Raw genomic sequence first — 24,797 nt, forward strand, 5'->3', positions numbered from 1 at the left:
TCCTTTCACAAACCTTATTTACAAATAATAAAACAAATTCTTAATAAAATACGATTGATCATTTTTTCTTGAGTAATTCAATGCTAATTAAGTCAAGAATTATGAGCAAACTTAAAAAAAGGGACAACAGCAAACCTTTGGAGTACATTTGTCACTTTGATTAGTGAGACAGTTCAGAGAATACAGATGCCTATTCTTCTAAAATGAAGTTTAGGAATTTTTATCATTGACTTCACATTCCCATTCTGGCTTCTGAAAACAGAAGGCCGTAATGTAATTTCACTTCCTGACCTCCATAGTCTCTCATCGTCTCCTGACTTGAATTTTCAACCATCAGCAAAACTACTGGAGAGCTTCTCTTTCTTCAATCTTCTACTCCTCTTCTTCCTCCAGCCTCCATGTAATAATACCCATCTCTTCCAAAAGGAAACCATGAAGGTCCATTCTGGTCACTGAACTTCAGCTCTCTGTTTTGAATTTATTTATGCCAGAGATATAACCAATTATGAATGCTTACTGGATTGAATCTGCCTTTAGTAAAAGATTGTCTTGATAATTACTCTAATTCTTACTATAGTGAAGGAAAGGTTTTTGGATCTGTTTTTATCTACATGTAGACATACCCAAGGGGTGAAGGCAGTGGTAGGACCCAAGACTATTAATGTGAAGAAATAATAGGTACTGGTTTTAGAGGGTCATAACTGTTATTCTAATTTATAGGAAGAAGAAGGAGAAAGAGAAGGAGGAGGAGACAGAGGAACTGGAGGAGGAGGAGGAAGAGAAGGAGAAGGAGGAGAACAATGACAACAAAGACAAAAACAACTAAACACTGGGGAGCAAAGCTGGTACTAACAGGTAAAAAAATTATCAAATTAGGGCTTTTGTTTGGTGCAACTTCTTTTTGGTCTTAATGAAAGAAATACACATTTGCACGAGAACAGGTTTTTAATTCCAAAAATTGCAATGAAATAGGTAATTGCTTTATCTTCTCCCGATAACAATCAATAAACAAAAACATATAAATTAGACTTTATAGATCCTTAACCAACTTCAGAAAATTTTTAGTTTCAGAGACCACAGAGCTTTCTTGTTTCTCTCATTTTTTTTTTTTTTGGTTAGATTCCTTACATTCTCCAAAGCTCCTTCTGTTCCAATTGGCCATCTAGCACCCAAGCCTCTAGAGCCTTCATTTGGGCTTAATTTTTCTTCCTTGCATTGGGTAGCTGCAATGACATTATTTATAAACTGTGGAGGTTACCCACTAAAAACAACAAACCTGGTCACATGCAGCTAAACCTTTATTCATTCATCCATCCATCTATCTATCTATCTATCTATCTATCTATCTATCTATCTATCTATCTATCTCTATCTATCTATCTCTATCTATCTATCTATCTCTATCTATCTATCTATCTATCTATCTATCTATCTATCTATCTATCTATCTATCTATCTACTTATAAATCAGCTGGAAAGAGAATGATTCAGCCAGATCCTCATTTTATTCCTAAAGTTTCTTTCATTATAGAATCTTCAAGAGAATGGTAGCATAGTCAAAAACATCTTTGATGACAGAGTTAAGAGCTCTAAGGGATCTTCTTGGGATCATTTGATTCAACAGCCTTATTTTACTAATGAAGAAACTGAGACTCAGAGAAATTAATTGACTTGTCCTTATTTACAAAAATAGCAAAAGCAGGAGGGGCAGCTAAGTGGTGCAGTGAATAAAGCACCAGTGCAGGAGTCAGGAGGAACTGAATTCAAATCTTACCTCAGACACTTGACACTCATTAGCTGTGTGACCTTGGGCAAGTCACTTAACCCCAATTGCCTCATCCTGATGAATAGCTGGTCACTGGATTCAGATGGCTCTGGAGAAGAAGTGAGGCTGGAGACCTGCACAGCCCTCCCTCCCTCACTCAAAATAAAGTCAAGTGCAAGTCATGTCTTTGATGATGTGGTCTTCTTCAGCAATGAAGGAGGAACACACACACAGCAAAAGCAGGATTTAAGGCAATTTATCTGACTCTGAATGTAGGGTTCTGGAAAATGAGTGCATTTATTTTTTCCCAAATAAATGTCTGCTAAATAAAATTGAATAAGAATTAGAAGCAAAGCTCCCTAGCATAAAGATTATACTTGCAAGATGACATTTGGAAATTGAAAGTCAAGACTCTATTCAAGCAATGTTGGAAAAATGAATTAGGAGGTAGGAGGTTGAGAAGGAAGAAGGGGTGGAGCAGATAATTCCAAATTTCTCAGGACCTACAACAAATTTCACAGTACTTTGCTTTCCTTTATCAAATTAAGCCAATTACTGGCATAATTGCCCAATTTCCATTTCAATTTATGCCCCATAGACATGGCCCTGTCCTGATTAATTTGTTGCAAGCTCAACTAGGAATTAAAATTTAGTTGTAATGCTATAATGATTAGTCATGTAAAGCAGTCACCCTAGTGCAAATAAGCAAATACTTAACTCTGGAATGAAAGGTTAATTTGCATTTGAATGAAAAGACTTGGTTCAAAGTTTATATGGAGGAAAGAAAAATTTGCAGTTTGCCTAATTAAATCAGCTTCATTTCAGGCAACACTTACAGCATTTCTGGAGATGAAACTCTTGGGATGGGTTGTCATGGTTGCCATGTCCGTAGTTTCTTCTTTAAGAAGTATTCTGGCTGCTGAAATTTGTTTCTATCAAATTTCCATTTTGTACATTTGCCCAGAGAGGCCTTAGGATGAAAAATATATTTGACACCTCTTTTTCTGTCAGGGAACTGAAATGAGAATCAAGCTAAACGCTATTTACTCTAGTGAGGACTTTGTAGGAGACATAGTGGGGAAGTGCGCTAGTTCTACCCGGTTCTATTTCCATGACCTTCTCCTTAGTGCCAAGCCCAAAGGTTAGGTTTCTTTAATCCTCCCTACAACAACATTTCCCAACTGCTTTCATGCCATGGTACTTAGATAAATCTCTAAATTTGCTATGAGATACCAACAGAGATTAGGGCTAAGCCATCTTCCTGTCCCTGACAAAACCTGGAGAACAGAGGGAAAAAAAGTAGCGTATGTGTTCTTACCCTGGGATCTGTGAACTTAAAAAGAAAAATAGGTAACTATATATCAATATAATTTGTTCTCTTTATAATCTTGTGTATTTTATTTTGTGCAATTAAAAATATTATCCCAAGAAGAGATTACCACATTGCCCAAGGGTCCATGACACATGAAGTTTAATAATCCTAGTATTAGGACTTTGATGTTCTCTCTCTGTGTAGGTCAGAAACAAGAGCTCTCTCTCTTTTTTTAAAAAATATATTTTTCTGCTACACACCAAGGACATTTAGAAACACTTTTTTTACAACTAATGTTCAGACAGATCTAGAATTTTGAAAACCTAGAATTTCTGGTTAGTTACAAGTGTCATAATGATACCCTTGCACAACCAAGAAATCTACTGTTTTGCTGAGGATAAGTGCTTATGAAGATGAATAAGTATTTCTGCAGAGTACTCTGTGCATTTCAATTTTTTAAAGTGAACTTCCTTTCTTCTCTCCTATCAATTTTCCATATCTGTAAAGTTTAGTGATTTTTCTTTTATTTGGAGTCATTATTATTCCATTCCAGGTAAAAAAAAGTTAAGAAAACATCAATGACTCAATGCCACAATTCTAAACTGTGGCTGTAAATGAACTGAGTAATCACGATAATGCTTATTCACCACACATCCCAAAGCTCTATGCCAATATAACAGCACTGACTGCTATGATTTTACAAACCTGAAAGAAAAACAACCAAATCTCCAAAGCCCAATTCGATTCTGGTTTCAGCAAAGAACTACTCCTTTGGCTACATAGATGTTCATCTTCCTCTGAAATATCAAGTATCAGCTCCTGTCTGAGCTGAAATGTCTTTCCCTTCAAATACTAGCCAAATCCCCAAAACTATTTCACTTTTGGTACACTCTACTCATTGACAAAATATTGGGGGTGCCAATTATGTGTCTTCTACATGAACTCTTAATGTCACCAGAGTTTGTTATCTATGATTATTATATTGCCAGTTGGATCTATTGTGTGATGATCTGTCTTAGACCATCAAAATAACTGAAATAATTGGTCTTATTTTAAAGTTTGAATTTACTTTTACATTGTAATAGTTAGGCTTATCTAGATCTATTCACTAAATCAGCAATTTTACTCATATAAGTAAATTATATTCAATAGCTTGTTCCAGTGGAAAGGATAATGGATTAGATACAAAACTGAGACTTAACTTTCTCATTTATAAAATGAGTATAATAGTGAATCAATAAGTAACAACTTTTTTGCCTCACTAATTTCCATGTTTAGTTACATATTATCTTAAATTGTTTTTTAGCTCTTTTTCTCAGTACTTATTTTATTCTTCTTTATAACATGCTTGGACAACTAGGTACCACAGTGTATAGTGTTAGGACTGGAATCAGACACACCTGAGTTCAAATCCAGCCTCAGATACTTACTAGTTTGTGTGATCCTAGGCAAGTCACTTAATCTTATTTGCCTGCAGATACAGACACTAGCCTTTATAAAGGAAAAACAACAACAACAACAAAACAAAACAAGAATCTAACTACTGCTTGAATTGCTTTGAGAAATAGGTGTCATGATCTTAAAGCTCAACTTCAAGGTTGAATTTGTTAGCTTAGAAGCCATTTCTCACCGAACAAAATCCTTTAATCCATAGAGTCATGTCAAATAAAGCTTTAGTGGTAAATGGGTATCTTCCCTTAACTAGTGTTTCTTATGTCATTACTATTTACTTAATGTTATTTTTTTCTTAACCTAGATCATCTGGTATATTTCAAAATGATAAGATTAAAATAGCCTTCTTTGTTTATATCATAGAATACAAGGACCATAGTCTCATATTTAAAATTCACATTGGTTCACGCTTTTTTCCTTCTTGGTTTGTAATGATAGCCCCTTTGCATTACAAGACTAGGCTAACAGCAAGAAATTTTATTTTTGCTGAAGCCCTGGAGGAACTATTATTCTAAAACATCCTATATGTATAAGGACTACCATTAAGGCTGGAGCCTACATGACCATTAGAACTAAGAAAGAAATTCCTGTGAAAAGGTCAGTTTAGTCAAGCCACAAGCTTATATAGACTAGTATTTCAGCTGTCAATTCTCTGAAACATATTTGTGGTATCAAACATCCTATCTTATAGAAAAATGTTGAGACAATATAAGTTGTTGAGAACTAGCTGCTTACCACAGCATAACTGGCAGGAGGTCTTCCTCATCATGAGGTAATATGACTTTGATTCTAAATGGAATATGAGGAATTTGGAGGAGGGTAACCAGACCTTAGTTTGTTCATTCCATACACATTATTATTTATTTCCTAGGTTTCTTTTCCTTCTTATAAATGAACATCATATTTTCTGCTTAAGAAGTAGTAGACTTGAAATGAACACTGGATAGGATTGATTAAGGGAGGGGAATAACTATGTAAAAATCTATTTCTTTTGCACATTTAGCTTCTGCAATACAGTCTGTTCCAGAGAACATCTTTAATACAATAATAAAATCATTTGGAAATGAACAGCCACCACTACACGTGGCAGCTGAATATGAATGTCAATATTGTATTCTCCCTGAAATTAAAAAAAAAAAACTGATGGCAGGAAGGTCTGTTGTTTTGATGAGTATCGAAATGCAATAGCATTTACACATATTGAACAGTGGTGGTTATTTTATAAATGGTTAATGATGACATGACATACAAGAGCCATTATAAATATTAGAGCTTGTGACTGCATAACAGGTCAGCAGTTCTTTAAATTAACTAAGGGCTGGGTGGATTCCATACAGTCTATTAAATAGATTGGTATTTAGCAATGCATTTCTGGCAACAACAACAGCAAAATGAGGTGATTATTAAGAGAGTTATGTAATAAATAGTGCCACCAGAAGAATAGAAAGGAGACTATTTCTTTGGAGATTGAAATGTATTGAGCATTGGGGTAGGGGGGAGGCATTTCTAATGATATGCACATAATTTTAAAAGGTTGATGAAAACCTCCTAATAAGAGACATAGAAACAGGAATAAACAAGTAAAATGTTCAAAAAGAATTATTAAGATGCAAAGTATGGACTATAACCATATAGTCAATATCTCTTCCTTCAGAGACTATTGGTATCATGACTGTATCTTCATGAGGAAACAGAATGTTGGGGAGTTATTATTCAATTATCATCTATAAGGCCTCTATGAGAAAACAGAGAGTTTGACTGTCAATATATAGTCTGTGTTTTGAGCATAAACTTAATACAGCTTCTTCCCTGAGAGACACTATGTGAAGTATAGAAAGCTAATACTTAAAGGAACTTATGTCCTGAGAGACTCAATAACTTGCCTCTTACTTTGTGAGAAGATATTATGAAGATAATTCTGTTTTTTTTTCTCTCCCCAAGCTGGTGTCATCACAATCTTTATTTATTTATTGTAAATAGTATCTTATATTCTCCAATTGCGTGTAAAGATAGTTTTCCATATGAAGATAATTCTTAAGAAAGTCAACTGTCATCCTAAGAAACCTATATTACTGACCCATTATGGTCTGAGAAGTCAGCAATTGCAGTTGAATTTCCTTCCTTCCTTCCTTCCTTCCTTCCTTCCTTCCTTCCTTCCTTCCTTCCTTCCTTCCTTCCTTCCTTCCTTCCTTCCTTTTTTCTTTCTTTCTTTCTCATTCCAAAATCTTAAACAGAGTGAACTCTGAAGCTCATGGGTTGGACAACAGTAGGTCCCTGCCCAAGCTCCACTTAATGTCTGGCTTAAAGTGATTATCACTGGTAACAGTTTCTGTTGACTTAATTATTTTTTTCTTTTGTTCATTAAAAGAGCCATTCCCTGACTACTTCTTAAAGAGGTCTATTCACTCAAAGGGCATTACCTCCCTCTAAGTGAGTACTTGAAAAGGTCAACCTAAAAAGGCCAAGGTCTCTTATTGCATCCTGAGCCATCTCCAGTCATCCTGATGAATATCTGGTCCCTGGACCCAGATGGCTCAGGAGGAGAAAGTAAAGTTGGTGACCTTGCACAGCCCTCCCTCATTCAAAACAAAGTCAAGTGCAAGTCATATCATCATTTCTCTGATGTCATGGTCTTCTTTGCAAATGAAAGATGAACACAGACAGACAGACCTTGATCACAAAATGAAATCTTAGTCTCTTCTCTCCCTACAGGAAAGGAGAACAGATGTCTCACATTTGAGGAGACATCAGAAGAAAGTACAAGAGTACTGGTGTGGGCATCAATACATCCAAGAGAACATATTTGGCACTATAATGATTGAGAGAGAACTAATATCCTGAATGCACAAATGGTTTTATTCTTGATGCCACAACCTACATACCCAGCAGCTCCAACTAAAAGTGGGAGGTGCTGTGCGTTGGGTGGCTGTCCAACTAGAGAAACGGGCCAGAGAGAGGGAGTAGTTAGTTTTGCTCTCCAGCCAACCATCTACTTCTCCCACCACATGACCACATGCTTATCATTCAAATTAAATTATTGAATTCTATATCCCATTGACAGAGAGTTGGATGATGAACTTGAAGGACTGCTCAATTCTACATACTCAGCAAGGTAGCCATCAAATAGATATGACCAATGAAAGGTCTAAGGTAAGAAAGCACGTGTCTTCCAAGGATTCCTGCGGTCATGCTCACTCCCACTTTACTTCTCATAGGCTTTTTATATCATTTGGTGTATTTGAAGCATAGTACTGTTCCCAGCAAGGTCTGTAACAGCAGCAGGCACATATGCATCTAACAGCTTCTTCTTGAGAGAGAAGGAGAAAACTGAATTTAATTTTAAAATGTGTTCAGTTCTGCTTATTTCCTATTTTAACAATACCTCAGAATGTTTATTAATATTTCCTGCTATTGTGGTCTTCAGCATGTTATAAACACAATATGACAATTTAACTGGAAAAAATAGTCCTTTCCTCTAACAAATTTTTTTCCCATCTAATATTTATACTTTTTATGATCTATGTATATAATCAAATGGTGGAGCTAGCATATTATTTTTTGAAACAAGATATTGATATATTTTTATATAACCTTTATATATCAATATATCCATTGTTCTGGCAGCAGAAGAGAGAGCACAAGTATGGGTTCAAGAGAGTTAGACCTGGTAGCTGGATGTTAAGCTAAAGAAAAGAGAGGGACCAGGGAGTCCATATAGGTAACATGTCAACAGAGATACTACTGCCTGGGAGAATAGTATGAGGACATTATGAGAAGGTAAAGAACATTGAGGCTCTGAAATATTGAAAGTACAAGTTGCTTTGACTACATGGGCTCCCTGTATATGCCTCACTTTCAGTTTGAATATTCCTTCTCCTTCTACTATATTCACAGGCATTTGTGAGTGAGTGAGCAGGACATTTATGGGAGCAGGGTTGGGATGCTACTGTCTATACTATGCCATCTTAGTAAACACCTCGCCTTGAGTTACTTATGTCTCCTGGATAACTACTAAAGATAAGTGCATCAATGGGAAACCATGAGACATAGTTTTCCAGAGTATGGACTCACAGAGAACCTTTGAACTCCAAACCTGGAGGTAGTTATCCCCTTAGAACCCAATTCATAAGTGAGAGCAAGTTGTGGGTAAGATTATCCTAGAGGGGATGCTATGCTTTGGGGGTCTGATCTGAGGTAATTTAGATGTTTTACACATTTGTAAACCCTACGAATTGATAATTAAATATTATCAAAAAATATAATACTTATAAATATGATAATATTTATAATAATTTATAATAATATAATATTAAACATATATGATTTATAATACATATACTAGCAAAGTACCTAGCACAGTTCTTGGCATAGCTATAAGCACACACTACAGATACTCTTCATCTGAGACTGTTTTTTTAGATGCCCAAGAATTACAAGGATCTGCTGGAGAAAAACATTATTCTTTATTGTTATTATTGCTTTTCTTTTTAATTTTAGATTGCAATCAGACTGATTTCTTATGTGTTTTGTTTACAGAACCAAGCTCTTATATGGTTGAATGTTTATACACTACCAGACAGACAACAAGCATTTATTAAGTATCTAATATGTTCTAGTCACTAGGCTAAGCTCTGGGGATACAGAGAAAGAAAAAAAATTGTCCCTGCTCTCAAGGACCTCACAATCTGTTATAGTACTATGTTCATTATGACTACAGAAGTTGATATAACAAAAGTTATATCTTTAGAATACTGGTATTGTACCTAAAACAGAGTAAAGGAGCTTTTCCATGTTATATACATATATAACACCTTCATATATGTATGTGTGTATATGTTCATATACATACATTATATGTGTGTGTGTGTGTATGTGTATTACTTTTAAGCAGAACTAGATGATTTGCCTTACTGTGGCCTAACTCCAGGCAGCTTGTCTGAGATCTTTATGATCTGCACAATTCCTCCCTCTTCTGTCCTCCTTTCCTTAGCACAGGAGGGCAGAATTAGGGTCTGCCACTTTTTGTGAAGAGAGAACACTGGGGTTTTCAATAGAGTTTTTGAAGAGAAGAGGGATTTTACATCTATCAGATTAGGTAATATAACAGAAAAAGAAAATAAGAAATGGAGAGGACATGGGAAAATCAGGACTCCAATACACTATTGGTGGAATTGTGAACTGATCCAGCCATTCTGGAAAGCAGTTTGGAACTATTGTGAGTACCCTTTGGGCCAACAATGCCATTATTAGATATGTATCCCAAAGAGTTTAAAGGAGACAAAAAGGAAAAGTTCAAACATATTTATATAAGCTCTTGTGGTTGCTAAGAATTGAGGGGATGTCCCTCAATTGGGGAATGGCTGAACAAGTTATAGTATATGATTGGGATGGAATGCTATTATGCTATAAGACAGCATGAGCAGGAAGTTTCACAAAAACCCTGGAAAGACTTGTATGAACTGACCCACAGTGAAATGATCAGAATCAGAAGAACATTACACACAGTAAACAGCAATATTGCATTATGATCAACTGTGAATGACAGCTACTCTCAGCAATCTAATGATCTAAGACAATTCCAAAAGATGTAGGATGAAAAACGCAATCCACCTCCGTAGAAAGAACTTGATGGAGTCTGAATGCAGATCAAAGTGTGTGTTCATCCTTTGTTGCTGAAGAAGACCATGCCATCAGAGAAATGATGACATGACTTGCACTTGACTTTGTTTTGAGTGAGGGAGGGCTGTGCAGGTCACCAGCCTCACTTCTCCTCCAGAGCCATCTGGGTCCAGTGACCAGATATTCATCAGGATGACTGGAGATGACCCAGGATGAGGTAACTGGGGTTAAGTGACTTGTCCAAGGTCACATAGCTAGTGAGTGTCAAGTGTCTGAGGTGAGATTTGAACTCAGGTCCTCCTGACTCCTTCACTGGTGCTCTATCCACTGCACCACCTAGCTACCCCACAGATCAAAGTATACATTTTTTTAAACTTTCATTTTGTTTCCTTTCTTTCTTTCCTTCTTTCTTTCTTTCTTTCTTTCTTTCTTTCTTTCTTTCTTTCTTTCTTTCTTTCTTTCTTTCTTTCTTTCTTTCTCTCTCTCTTTCTAGATTTTCTTTGACCAATGCAATGACTAATGTGTACATATGTAATACGTAAATATATTTTGCATAACTGTACATGTATAACCTATAGTAAATTGCTTTCCTTCTCAATGAGGATGCAGGGAAGTAGAGGGAGATAGAAAATTTGAAACTTAAAATTGAAAAAAAAAGTTTCAAATTGTTTGTGCATGTAATTGGAAAAAATATTTAAAAAAATAAAAAAAAATAGAAGAGAGATGCTTAGAAAATTTTCTCCAGGGCATTAATAAGATTTTTATGTTGCCTGCTTTGCCATCTGATATTTACATAGCTCTTACTATTTAGAAGCACTGTTCTAAGCACTTTACAATTGTTATCTCATTTGATCTTCATAACAACCCTGGGACATAGAGTCTATTATTATCCCCATTTTGCAGATGAAGAAACTGAGTTAAACAGTAGTTACGTGACTTACCCAGTATCACACAGCTAGTGTCTAAGGCCAGATTGAAACTCATATTTTCCTAACTCCAGGCCCGATGTTTTACTGACAATGGCACCTTTCTACCTATCTTATTATCTTAATGATTTAGATCTAATTAGAGTAGTTCAGGGCGTAGAGTCAGGTAGAACTAAGTTCAAATCTGGCCTTGGACACTTACTAGGTATACGACTGTTGGGCAATTCACTTAACCTGTATCTGCCTCAGTTTTTCAACTATATAATGGGGATAATAATATTACCTATCTTCCAGAGTTGTTGTGAGCATCAAATGAGATATTTGTAAAATGCTTCACATGGTGTCTGGCACAGAGTAGTATTTAATAAATGCTTGTTTTCTTCCTTTTTAATGACTGACTAAATAGTACATAATTCTTTTGTTTGGAGGTTAGAGAATTAAGGACATTTTTCAGAAAGAGACAGATTTGACAGCTTGATGATCTTGTGAATCTATATCAGTCATAAGCCTAAAGGAATCATCCTATTGTTGAACATTTTTAATAGATTTCAGGAGGCTTAAAATTTTGATTATAATTTTGTACTGGTAATATTGTAATTAAGCATCACAGGTTAAAATTAGGTGAAGTCTGTGCAACCTGTTTGAGAAAAGCATATGGAGTGATACAATCCAAAAAACCAAAACCAACACCCCAAACCCTTAAAAGATTGGTACAGGGACATATTGAAGAAGAGAAAGAAGAGAAAGATACTGATTCTCTTTCTGGCCCTGGCACTGACTTCCTAGTCTTCATAACCATCCTTTGTCTACTGCTGACTCAATCTGGAATTTCCCTTAGCACTCAGGGACTCCTTACCTAAGGGCCCTAGGATCTGCTTACCCTGGAATATTCTTCACAAAGGCAATCCCCTTTCTCCCATTGGTGAGTTCCTTCTGGTACCTCCACTTTGTTTAAGGGCCCAGGTTTGACTGCTTTCATTCTTCTTGTGACTTTGTTTCTGATTTTTGGACTTCTTTTCCTTCTGCCTGCCATTTTATCCTGTTGGTTTAATAATGAATTTGCAATTCACTAAAGTGTGTGTGTGTGTGTGTGTGTGTGTGTGTGTGTGTATTTTTTTCCCAGAAAAACAACTCTTTAGTCCATGGGTGGGGAGCCTTGAGGGGTCCTTGGGTTACATACAGCCTTTTGACTGAGTCCAAGTTTTACAGAACAAATACTTTTATTAAAGGGATCCCTATTGTACTTATGAAATATTTTTGGAATCATTAAATTGCTGGTATCTAATAGCAAGGATTATTACTTTTTAAACAAATGACTTGAATTCCCATCCTACCACCACCTCATGGTTTGTATTGATTTCATCACTTTGGGGGTGAGTGGGGAGGGAGTCTTTCTTCACTTATATGTAACTACAATTTATAATCTTAGAGAAAACCTTGAGATACTGAGAGCTTATGTGCATTTCCTAGGCTTAAACAACCAGTATGTATTTAATTTTTAGGGGGTTTTCTTTGACTCTTCCCTTTTCCCTTAGCAATTGCTAAGTTTTGTTAGTTTGACCTCTACAATATCTTTATTTTCTTTTAGCTACTCATAGAGTCTCTATCCCATTTAGATCCTTACCGTGTCTTGTCTGTATTGTTTCAGTCCCCTCCTAATACCCTCCCTGTTTCTGGTCTGTCCATCTCCAGGTCATCTTCATACAAAGCTGCCAAAGTGGTATTCCTAAAACACCTATCTGAGCATAATAGTATTCGCTCAATGACTCCCTATTACCTCTAGGATAAAATCACATAAGTTCATTTGGCATTTAAAGCCCTCCATAATCTGATTCTCAACTACCTTTCTAGTAATCATACCATTCTTTTTTATTTTTTAACTTACTCTCTATGTCAGCTTAATTGGATTGCTGGGTGTTCTCATACAATCCAGGCAGTGTCCCAAGTTTGGAATGCACACTTTCCTTACCTCTAATACCTAGCATCTCTCCCTTCCCTTGATGTACAGCTCAGATAACTCAGGCAGCCTTTCTTGCTTCCCCCCAATTAATATGCTGTGCTTTCCTTTTTGAAATTATTTTGTATTATTTTGTATATGCTTGACATTTAATAACCTATGTGCATATCTTATACCTCAGGAAGATATAGGATTCTTGAGGATGGAGACTAATTTACTTTTTATTTATATCCACATATCTATCAAAGTCTGCTTGACACAAGAGGCATTTCATACCATTGTGCTGAATTGAATTATCTGGTGTCCCAAGATTACACTCCTAAATTCAGGTATATATCACATATGTGTGCTATTTGTCACAAGGAATACAAAGCAAAAGAGTGGGAAGATTCAGGGTAACCCATCCTTTTAGAAAAAGTACTAAAAATGTATGTCTTACTGATAACATAATTCAGTTATGTGAAATACTATTAAAGGTCTGTTGTGAGCAGAGTTCTATCCTACTAGTTAGAGAGGATAGGCAAGGTTTAGAGAAAACACAGTTCTAGCCCTCATGGAGCTTATTACAGTGTAGAAGGTGATAAACACAGCTAAGACTATAATATACAACACTGCATGATAACCATATAAGAACATTTCCTATCGAAGGACTATCTTTGTGTTGAATTATGGTGGATGTGTCCCTACAAAGCTCGGTGATGTGGTGAAGAAGAAAGACACGGGAGGCAGAAGAAGATAGACCAACTCCGTTTATTGATCTGAGGGTCAGGGTATTTATAGACAGAAACCGCAAGCCTACATGACATTCTGCTTGTCTCCTGCCCTAGTGATTTAATCAGTCTTATCTTAAAGACTGTGAGTCTAGAGGGCATCTATTTTACATATTCCTTGTTTTCTGTAATTCTCTTGTTTGTCTCATGGAGACAGCAACATGGGGGGAGGGGCATGGAGTGCCATTCTGGATGATAATGAGCACAGTCTCACAGAACAGTTTCCCGAAGGTGTATCCTGATCTTATCAACGGCACTCCACCCTGGCCCTCAACATTGAATATAGGCAGCACATGTGCATTGCATGGAACCTTATTCATAATGTTTGAGGTAGCTGAGCATCCTAGGATTGTAGATTGTCCTAGATTAACTATGGAAGCCTCCCAACTCCAACCTGGATTGCTGAAGAGAAATCTTTCCTTTAGTTTGGGATTCTTCATTCTGCTTAGTACACAAAACTTATCTAGTAATGTAATTGTTGAGATCTTTTTGAGGATTTTTTTTCCAGAGAGAGCTTTTTTTTTTTTTATTTCCTTGCTGAGGAAAAAAAAAAGAAAAAATCTGCAATTAAGCAATTATTGATTCCACCTGCTCCACTCCAAATCTGAGTATCATTGTTTAAACAATAATGGCTGAAATTTCCATTAGAGGTAAACCAACAGTAAACAGAGAAGACGTTATCCCTGGTGCCAGTAAGGTTGACAGTATTATAGTTCAGTTATGTTTTGTTTAAAAAAAATGTATTTGCTCTAATGGAAGGAATTCTATACTCTTGGAGAACTGGGTTGAGGCATCAACAAAACCACTAATTAATTGTGAACTTAGGTCAGTCATAACCTCTCTGCCCCCATCTGTTAAATGGGAATAATTAAGCCTCATTCTCAATCCACACAAAGTAATGAGAGTACGCAAATGATAATTTGATTTTAAAATATAAAATATTTTGTATATAGAGTGGGAGTTAGAGTCTACTAAATATGATGGCTGAAACTTACCTAGTTGTCTTGGGGCTTACTGGCTAGATTTCTTTCTCAATGACCTTGCCTTAAACCCAATTTTTTCTGGGTCTCATTGAGTGGACAACAGTAGGTTCCTGCCCAAGCACCACTTAATCGTTAGTTTGGGGGCCCTCCTGGCTAATAGTGAATGTAAATAGTAATTGTTTCTCTTTTTGCCAGAATCCCTGAGGATCTTCCCCTCCCAGTTTGATGTTTTTTTTGTTTTCTTTTTTTTATTAAGGGGAACATTCCTTAATCCTTAAATAGGCCTATTCACTGAACAGTCCTTGCCTCACTCAAAATGAGAACTCTGAAAGAGCTTAGCTGATGAAGGTCCTGATCTATAATCTGGCCATTGGACCCAGATGGCTCTGGAGGACAGTGAGGCTGGTGAATTTGCAAAGCTCTCCCTCACTTAAATCGAATTCAGTTGCAAGTCATGGCATCATCTTCCTGATGTCATGGTCCTCTTAGAGGACAAAGGACAAACCACACAACCACAAAATCCTACCTTTTGTAGGAAGCCTTTCCTAGACCCTTTTAATTCAAGTGCTTCCCTGTTTTTATTTCCTGTTTATCCTGTGTGTGGCTTGCATTGTATACATGTGTTTGCATATTATCTCCCCAACTCTATTGCAAGCTCCTTCAAGCAAGGGACTGTCTTTTGTCTTTTTATTTATCCTCAGCGCTTAGTCATTGCCTGGCACATAGTAGGTGCTTAATAAATGTGGGGTTTTTTGATGATGATGATGATGGCGATGATGATGTTGGTGGTAGTGATGATGGTGATGATGGTGATAAAATAAATCAGACTTTAGCCTGAATCCAATTATATCCCTTAGAAAAACAATATCTAGGGAAGGCGACAGATAAAATTCAAGCCAGGTACATGTTCTCCCTCTAAGGACCACAGAGTGATGGCCTCCAAGCTCAACCTCCTGCTTCCTCTGCCAAAGAGAATGAAAGTTTCTTTTGGAGGAGGGTGGGAGAAAAGATTAGAAATGTCAATTCTGCCTCACTTTGACAAGCCTTAAAACATGGGCCCCTCTCTACTTGTGGTCATTGTTCTCAGTCTGCTACATATGCGAAGTCAAGACAAACAAATACCCTCTTTAGCTATATTTGTACCTAATGTCTATCTGAAATAAGACTTTTGGGACACCTCATATATCTTGGAAATCAGACTCAAATCAAATCAAAGTTCTTTATACATTTTTTTTTTCCATTTAAAATCTAATTGCACTGATTTTGCTTATAAAAACATTTTTAAATATTATATAATCAACAATTGTTCATTTTATCTCCTGGTATCCTCTATTCCTTGATTGGTCAAGAACTCTTTTCTTACTTACAGTTTTGAAAGTTATCTCCTTTCTTCCTCAAATTTTTGAAATGGTATTACCCTTTATACCTAGGTCATTTACCCATTTATTTTCTATTATGGTATATAGCAAAGATCAGCAAACCATGACCTAAGGGCTAAATTTGGCCCACCCACTTGCTTTTGTATGGCCTGTGTGCTAAGAAGAGTTTTTGCATTTTTCAATGCAAAGAAACTTTACTTTAAAATGTAATTGAATAATGTAAAAATGTGGACCTTATAAAACCAGGAGGAAGTTTGTATCGAGTTATAGTTTGCCACACACCTGGAATGATATGTTGATCTGAACCTAACATCTGCCAGGCTGCTTTCAATTTTCCTAGCAGTTTTTTTAATCAAATTATAAGTCCTTACTCCAGCAGTTGGTGTCCTTGGGTTTATTGAAGAATATATTACTATGGTTGATTGTTTCTATGTTCTATAAACCTAGCATATACTCATATGAGCTCCTCTAAGAAGGAATGTTTGATTTTCCTTTTTATCTATTTTTAGCTTAATTTTAATTTCAATTTTTTTTTCCTGGTTGCTTGGGTTAAAATTGTCTCTTTTAATTACTAGGCATTATAAACTTTGTAAAAATCTTTTGCTTGCTGAATTTGCATAACTTTTTTTTGAGTGAATACATTCACTCCAGGTCATTATCTCAGTTACGGAAAAATGAAGCTCTTACAAATGACTACTAAATTGTGTGATTGTTTAAGAACCATGCTGAAGAGACTTTTTGCATAGCATTCAAGAAGCCATTAAGCATAGTGGCATGTGGAATTTATAGAGATTCTTTAGTACAAGGAACTGGGGGAGGCATTTGACAATGTTTGAATCTCCATAGGTCCCCAATGAACTTTCCAAGTTTGGAAACAGAGACAAAAGTGCTGGATGCATCCCAGCTAATTTGTATAGAACAGAAAATACTTAACTATGGGGAGAATATAGCATTGGTTGGACAGAAGTATACTCCATGGAGCTTGCATGGAATAGATTCATAGCTGGGAGACAAACTACCATCCCACGGACCATGTGCTGATCTCCTTGGACACATGCACTCAGCACTGAAAGACCTGAACCTGGAAGCATGGAAGGTCGAAAGAATTCCCCCATTTTTACTATTTTAGTTCCCAAATACTTTGCCACCCAATCCTAAAACAGGGTACTATGTCAAAGAGAACTAGCCATTGATCCAGAAAGAATGGTCTACCCAATAGGCTTTAAAAGGAGATACACTTTTGTTCTCATTCACTTTTTCCTCCTTTATAATGTGTGGCATGAAACTTTTTATCTCTTGGACTTCCCATGCACAGCTACTTACACAGGGAAGCTAGAAAGATGAGCCTGCACTCATCTTAGGGAGGCTGAGTCAGGAGCTCAAGATCCTGCTGCCTCTTCTACTTTGTGTTTCTTTCCTTTGGTACAGGTAAATAAATAGTCATTTGAGATGGACATTTATACCTGAAAGGAAACCTCATGAGTTATAGATGTTAGAAGCTTCTGGGTTTCTTATCTGATGCTAGATGCCCTGTGAGAAGTATTCTCTACAAATAAAAAAAAAAAATGTTTTTTTAGGAAAATGACCAGCCTTTGTCTGAATTTCTAGAAAAATCACCAGAAGGAGTTGTTTAGACGTACAGAACCCAGGTGAAGTTCAATGCTTTTTAAGTAGTCCAACTAAATGTCCCAGGTTTTGGGGGCGGAGCCAAGATGGCGGAGTAGAAAGACGCACATACACATAGCTCCGAACCCACAACCCACAGAATGGCTAGAGGGGACCAACTCACGGTGAATTCTGCACCCAGAGGCCGTGGAGTGTTGGAGCGAGGGAGATTTCTGTTCCAGAGAGACCTGCAAACCTCTCGCGGGGGGTCCTTCGTGCTGCAGACTGGGCGCCGGGACTGGGAGCAGAGGGCAGCCCTGCAGCGCCGTGGCACCAAGAGGAAAAGATCCGAGCGGGCTACAGGGACGGGATCTCCAGCGGCCACGCGGGTCCCTCCACCCACAGAGGGACCTGCAAACCTCTCACAAAAGGTCCGTCGCGCTGTGGACGCGGAGCCCAGCCCAGACCTGCGGCGGCCGCGGCTCTGAGAGGTACAGATCCGAACAGGCTTCAGGGACGGGATCTCCAGCAGCGGCACAAGCCCCTCCACCCACAGGTGACGGGGGTCAGTGAGAGAGTCTCTTTGGCGGGTCGAGAGGGGAGTGGGGTGCCCCCATGGCTCGGGCCCCCCCGGGAGATAGAAGCTGAGAGGTGGCTGCAGACAGGGGCTCCCCAAGTGGGCGGGAGCCTGGATCCATTGTGGAAGGTCTGTACATAAACCCCCTGAGGGAACTGAGCCTGAGAGGCTGCCCTGCCCCACCTGACCACCTGAACTTAATTCTCACACTGAATAGCAGCCCTGCCCCCGCCAAAAGCCCTAAGGCGGGAAGCAGCATTTGAATCTCAGTCCCCAAATGCTGGCTGGGAGGACCAGGAGGCGAGGTGGGTATGAGGAGAATATTCAGACCTCAAGTCACTGGCTGGGGAGAATGCCCAGAAAAGGGAAAAGAAATAAAACTATTGAAGGCTACTTTCTTGGAGATCAGACATTTCCTCCCTTCCTTTCTGATGAGGAAGAACAATGCTTACCATCAGGCAAAGACACAGAAATCAAGGATTCTGTGTCCCAGCCCACCCAATGGGCTCAGGCCATGGAAGAGCTCAAAAAGAATTTTGAAAATCAAGTTAGAGAGGTGGAGGAAAAACTGGGAAGAGAAATGAGAGGGATGAAAGAAAAGCATGAAAAGCAGATCAGCTCCCTGCTAAAGGAGAACCAAAAAAATGTTGAAGAAATTAACACCTTGAAAACTAGCCTAACTCAATTGGCAAAAGAGGTTCAAAAAGCCAATGAGGAGAAGAATGCTTTCAAAAGCAGAATTAACCAAATGGAAAAGGAGATTCAAAAGCTCACTGAAGAAAACAGTTCTTTCAAAACTAAAACGACACAGATGGACGCTAAGGACTTTGTGAGAAAGACAGATATCCCAGAACATAGCGAGAAGATTGGAAAAATGGAAGATAATGTGAAATATCTTATTGGAAAAACAACTGACCTGGAAAATAGATTCAGGAGAGACAATGTAAAAATTTTGGGACTACCTGAAAACCATGATCAAAAGAAGAGCCTAGACATCATCTTCCATGAAATTATCAAGGAAAACTGCCCTGAGATTGTAGAATCAGAGGGCAAAATAAATATTCAAGGAATCCACAGAACACCGCATGAAAGAGATCCAAAAAGAGAAACTCCTAGGAACATTGTGGCCAAATTCCAGAACTCCCAGGTGAAAGAGAAAATATTGCAAGCAGCTAGAAAGAAACAATTCAAGTATTGTGGAAATACAATCAGGATAACACAAGATCTAGCACCCTCTACATTAAGGGATCGAAGGGAATGGAATAGGATATTCCAGAAGTCAAAGGAACTAGGACTAAAACCAAGAATCACCTACCCAGAAAAACTGAGTATAATACTTCAGGAGAAAAAATGGTCTTTTAATGAAATAGAGGATTTTCAAATTTTCTTGATGAAAAGAACAGAGCTGAAAAGAATATTTGACTTTCAAACACAAGAATGAAGAGAACCATGAAAAGGTGAACAGCAAAGAGAAGTCATAAGGGATTTACTAAAGTTGAACTGTTTACATTCCTACATGGAAAGACAATATTTGTAACTCTTGAAACATTTCAGTATCTGGGTACTGGGTGGGAGTACACACACACACATGCACACACACACACACATACATAGAGACAGAGTGCACAGAGTGAATTGAAGAGGATGGGATCATATCTTAAAAAAAAAAATGAAATCAAGCAGTGAGAGAGAAATATTGGGAGGAGAAAGGGAGAAATTGAATGGGGCAAATAATCTCTCATAAAAGAGGCAAGCAAAAGACTTATTAGTGGAGGGATAAAGAGGGGAGGCGAGAGAAAAACATGAGGTCTACTCTCATCACATTCCACTAAAGGAAAGAATAAAATGCACACTCATTTTGATAGGAAAACCTATCTCACAATACAGGAGAGTGGGGGACAAGGGCACAAGCAGGGTGGGGGGGAGGATAGAGGGGAGGGCATGGGGAGGAGAATGCAATCCGAGGTCGACACTCATGGGGAAGGATAGGATCAAAAGAGAATAGAAGTAATGGGGGACAGGATAGGATGGAGGGAAATATAGTTAGTCCTATACAACACAACTAGTATGGAAATCATTTGCAAAACTACACAGATTTGGCCTATATTGAATTGCTTGCCTTCCAAAGGGATGGGGTGGAGAGGGAGGGAGCTAAAGAAGTTGGAACTCAAAGTGTTAGGATCAACTGTAATGTTCTTACCACTAGGAAATAAGAAATACAGGTTAAGGGGTAAAGAAAGCTATCTGGCCCTACAGGACAAAAGAGAAGATGGAGACAAGGGCAGAGAGGTAGGATAGAAGAGAGAGCAGATTGGTCACAGGGGCAACTAGAATGCTTGGGTTTGGGGGCGGAGGGGAAAAAAGGGGAGAAAATTTGTAACCCAAAATTTTGTGAAAATAAATGTTAAAAGTTAAATAAAAAAAAAATAAAATAAAAAAATGTCCCAGGTTTTAAGTATCAACTTCTTAGGAGGGTATAATAGGTAGAAAGGAATAATCTTTATGGAGAAAAGGGCTGAAGTTCCCCACTGACATTAACTACCAGTGGGACAGACAAGTGAAACACTACTGAGGATTAGTTAGGAGGTAGTATAACATTGGGTGAATCAAATCACTTTCACAACCTTGACCACTGCCTACTCTCAGACTTCAGTGCAGACAGGCTAGGATTCTGAGACTAAGAACTCTGAAAATGATATCACCCTTCCTCTACAACACTGGCCCTGCTGGAAGCTATAACAGATGGAAGAAATTCTCATGGAAAAAGAGATCTAACATCCCCACCACGACCAATTGCCAGCAAATGGACAGGTAAGGTCAAGAACTCCAGGAATAGCAATTCTCTCCCCATCCCCACCATTCCTGCCAAGCCATAAGCCCTGCTTCTAGCTTCATCCCAGAAGCTATCATAGAGGGGAAGAAATCTTACAGAGATTCAATTGCCTCTTCAGATGCTACAGCCCCAATCTTTGCAGCATCTCCATGTACTAATGACCTGAAAAAGGAAGTTCCCCCCACCAATGTCCCTGATACTAAAATGGTTAAATATCTGAAACTAATATGGTTTTATTAATGGAAATGCCAGTTAAGAGGAGGAATTACCAAGTACTTTGCCACTTCACCCTAAGGTCTTTCCAATCTCACTTGCAGTTGAAATGATCTTGCCCTTTTACACATTTTCAAGAATGTGAGATCCTTGAGAGCTGCACCTGTATTTTCTATATTTATCCCTAGCACTTAACTCCACGCTTTTCATATAATAAGTGCTAAACAAATGTTTTCTTTTTCCCTCAATTCATTCATCGTAAGGTTTTGTTAATGTGTATTTCTGAGTCTTTCCTGTTTTAAGCATTTCTTTTGTGTTGAGAAAATAGAGTCCTACACCTGATCTACATTGTATATTAAGCATCTTTCTACTCCTTTTCTGGGAAAGTCCAGACATGAGCCAAATCTAAGTTTTAAGTGATTTTTTTCCCTAGAGCTCTGAGTTGGGAGTATAAAAAACCAGATACCATAAAGAAATGAGTCCCAGTTCTCCTTTTGTAGGTCAGGCTTCCCCAAAACAGAACCTGATCCATTAGAATGAGGGACTTAATGGGAGAGAATGAGCCCTACTGAGAAGCAGGATCTATTATTACATACAGCTATTGCCAAAACACAGTAGGCAAAAAAAGTATGATCTGTCTTAATAATCTATGTATTCAAATTGTATTTGTATTTTCATTATTTGGTTATTTGCTTTGATTCCTCTTTTCAATTTGTGCATGAAGAGCAAGAGGACAGCCATTATTAATATCTCTCACCTGAAAAACTACAGTCTCTTCATATTGGGATGTTCCCTGACCTTGGTTTCACCCCCTTTACTTTTCTCTTAGTTCTCCTACCAAATCTCCTGATTTGCTCATGACACTTCTCTGCGTGTGCTGTAGATCATTTTACATTGTGCTCCAAAGCCATTCTCCAAACTTCACCAGAGGCTCCTAAGCTTCCATTCTCTCCTATTCTCACTCCCCCACTCCATTCATGTTAAAGTCACTCTTTTATTTTCAACCATTCACTCCCCTCCCATCTCAAAATCATCTCTAAAGCAGCACCATATGCCCAACATGCCCACATAGTTTGCTAAAATACCTTGATCACTAGTTTAAACTCCCCAGATCTTATATTCTGCAGAAAATCACCTTGATTCTTTATAGAAGAACTTTCTATAACTCAATCCCAGCCTCTGCCTCTTCCCCACCTCACTTTGAACTTAGTATTCCTACAATTTCTTTCACTAGTTGCTTCTTCAAGTATGTACCTGTTTTGTTCTGAAATGTATTTACACGTCCTATTCATATTCCTTTATGTGTTTTATGTTGTGATTCTGCTGTGCTCTTAGATTTTCGTCTCATAAATTCCTTGAGGGTGGAAGTTGAGTGAAAATATATATACATATATGTGTGTGTGTGTGTGTGTGTGTGTGTGTGTGTATGCACAACAATCATGGGAGCCAGAAGTTAATATTACCCTCATTTTACAGATAAGGAAAATAAGGCAGTTAAAAGTTAAGAAAGTTGTCTGAGGTCATACAGCTAGTTGATTTCTGAAACTGAATTCGAACTTAGGTCTTCTTGACTTCTGATTCAGCTCTTTATGCACTGTATCACCTAGCTGCAGGGTTAATATACAGTTCCTGCTTAGCATAATTAAAAATTGAAACTGGTTTTTTTTAAACTATATCAAAGACATTGCTTTTAAATAACACTGTCCTGTTTGAGGAAAGCTAAATGTGTTGAGATTCAGAGATAAGAAGGAAAACCTCACTAGGAATTCATTCAAGAGGACATGAGGCCCTTTCCTACATACAGACTGCTTCAAGGACTACATGGGCATGGGAGAGGGTCATTAGGTGAGAATGAGAGAGGAGGATAGAAGGGAGAATCTCACAATAGCATTGTCTAAATTCCTTGTCCTGAGACATTGCTGCAATGCACCTTCTGTAGCTACTTTTCTCCTGGTAGAATAAACATAATATAATTATTCATGAGTAAAGAAAAGGGATTTAAAGTTCTAGCAAGTTGTTCAAGGTATATCTGCAAGTGATTACTTTGCTTTCTCATTCGTCCATTCTCTGTTCCCTGTCTTCCAATTATATCCAGTCTGTTATATCCAGAAGTGAAAAAGTGACATATATGTGGCCATGCTACGTAGAACCTACATGTTCGTTCATGTATATATGTACATTTTATAGGTGTGTAGCTATATTATGTGTATATATTATGTGTAGCTATATGACGTGTATACACACACACACAATGAACTAATTGACAAAGTACAAACTGTATTCAGACATTAGGTTTCAGATATATTTACACATGGGGACAGCTGGTCTCAGGATTCAACTGATCTGAAATCTAGCCCTGGTTCTACATTAATAGTTATGAAATACTGAAAAAAATTACGAACCTACACTGAGTCTCAATTTTCTTCTCCATAAAATGGGGGGAGTGGGTTAAATGACTTCTTAGGTCCCTTCCAGCTGTAACATTCTACAAGGAATACAATAATTGGAGGTAACACTGTTTGTGTTAATAACTTATAGTCCTATTGAGAGAAATGAATTACATAAAATATTTTCACAGCAAAGCAAGGTAGTACATAATCCAAGTCCTACATGGTCCAAGTATCATAGAATGTCAAAAAAGGAGGAATCACTGTTAGCTAGAATGAATGATTGCAGATTTCATGTACTTTATTTTTTAATAATATTTTATTTTTTCCCAATTACATGTGAAAACAATTCTTAACATTCATTTTTTAAAAATAAGTTCAAAATGATCTCCCAATTTTTCATCATGAATCCTTTGAAATTGTCTTGGATTGTCTTGGCAATACAATTGCTGAGAATGAATGTCATTCATAGTTGATAGTTGTATACTGTGGACAATGTTCTTCTGATTCTACTCACTTCATTTTGCATCAGATCGTGTAAGTTCTTCCAGGTTTTGCTGAGAGCATACTGTTTGTTATTTCTTATAGAACAGTATTCTATTACAACCATGTACCTCAATTTTCCATTCTTTGCCACCACAAAAAAAAAAAAAAAAAAAAAAAGCTGCTGCAAATTTTTTTATCCAAACAGGTCCTTTTCTTTTTTTTTTAAGCCCTTTAAAATGCAGAGCTAGTAGTGATATTGCTGGATAAAAGGGCATGCACAGTTTTATAGTCCTTCAGGGATATTTCCAAATTGCTCTCTAGAATGATTGGATAAATTCACAACCCCAACAATGCGTTAGTGTCCCAGTTGTTCCCACATCCTCGTCAACATTTATCATTTTCCTTTTCCATCATATTAGCCAATCCAACAGGTGTGAGATGATTCCTTAGAGTTGATAAATTTGCATTTATCTAATCAATAGTGATGTACAGTGTTTTTTAAATGAATATAGAGAGCTATAATTTCTTCATCT

The 24,797-nt window shown here is 37.5% G+C and overlaps 1 long non-coding RNA gene across 1 annotated transcript in view; it reads left to right on the forward strand.

Moving 5' to 3' along the window:
• Positions 1 to 24,797, forward strand: part of LOC140528070 (uncharacterized) — a 173,995-nt gene that overhangs the window by 120,293 nt on the left and 28,905 nt on the right. The window contains exon 3 of the long non-coding RNA XR_011975052.1: positions 721 to 855. This is a non-coding gene — a long non-coding RNA (uncharacterized lncRNA). The remainder of the gene's footprint in view (positions 1 to 720; positions 856 to 24,797) is intronic.

The sequence above is a fragment of the Notamacropus eugenii genome, chromosome 2 (genome assembly GCF_028372415.1).
Source record: "Notamacropus eugenii isolate mMacEug1 chromosome 2, mMacEug1.pri_v2, whole genome shotgun sequence".
In the NCBI taxonomy this organism is placed as follows: domain Eukaryota; kingdom Metazoa; phylum Chordata; class Mammalia; order Diprotodontia; family Macropodidae; genus Notamacropus; species Notamacropus eugenii.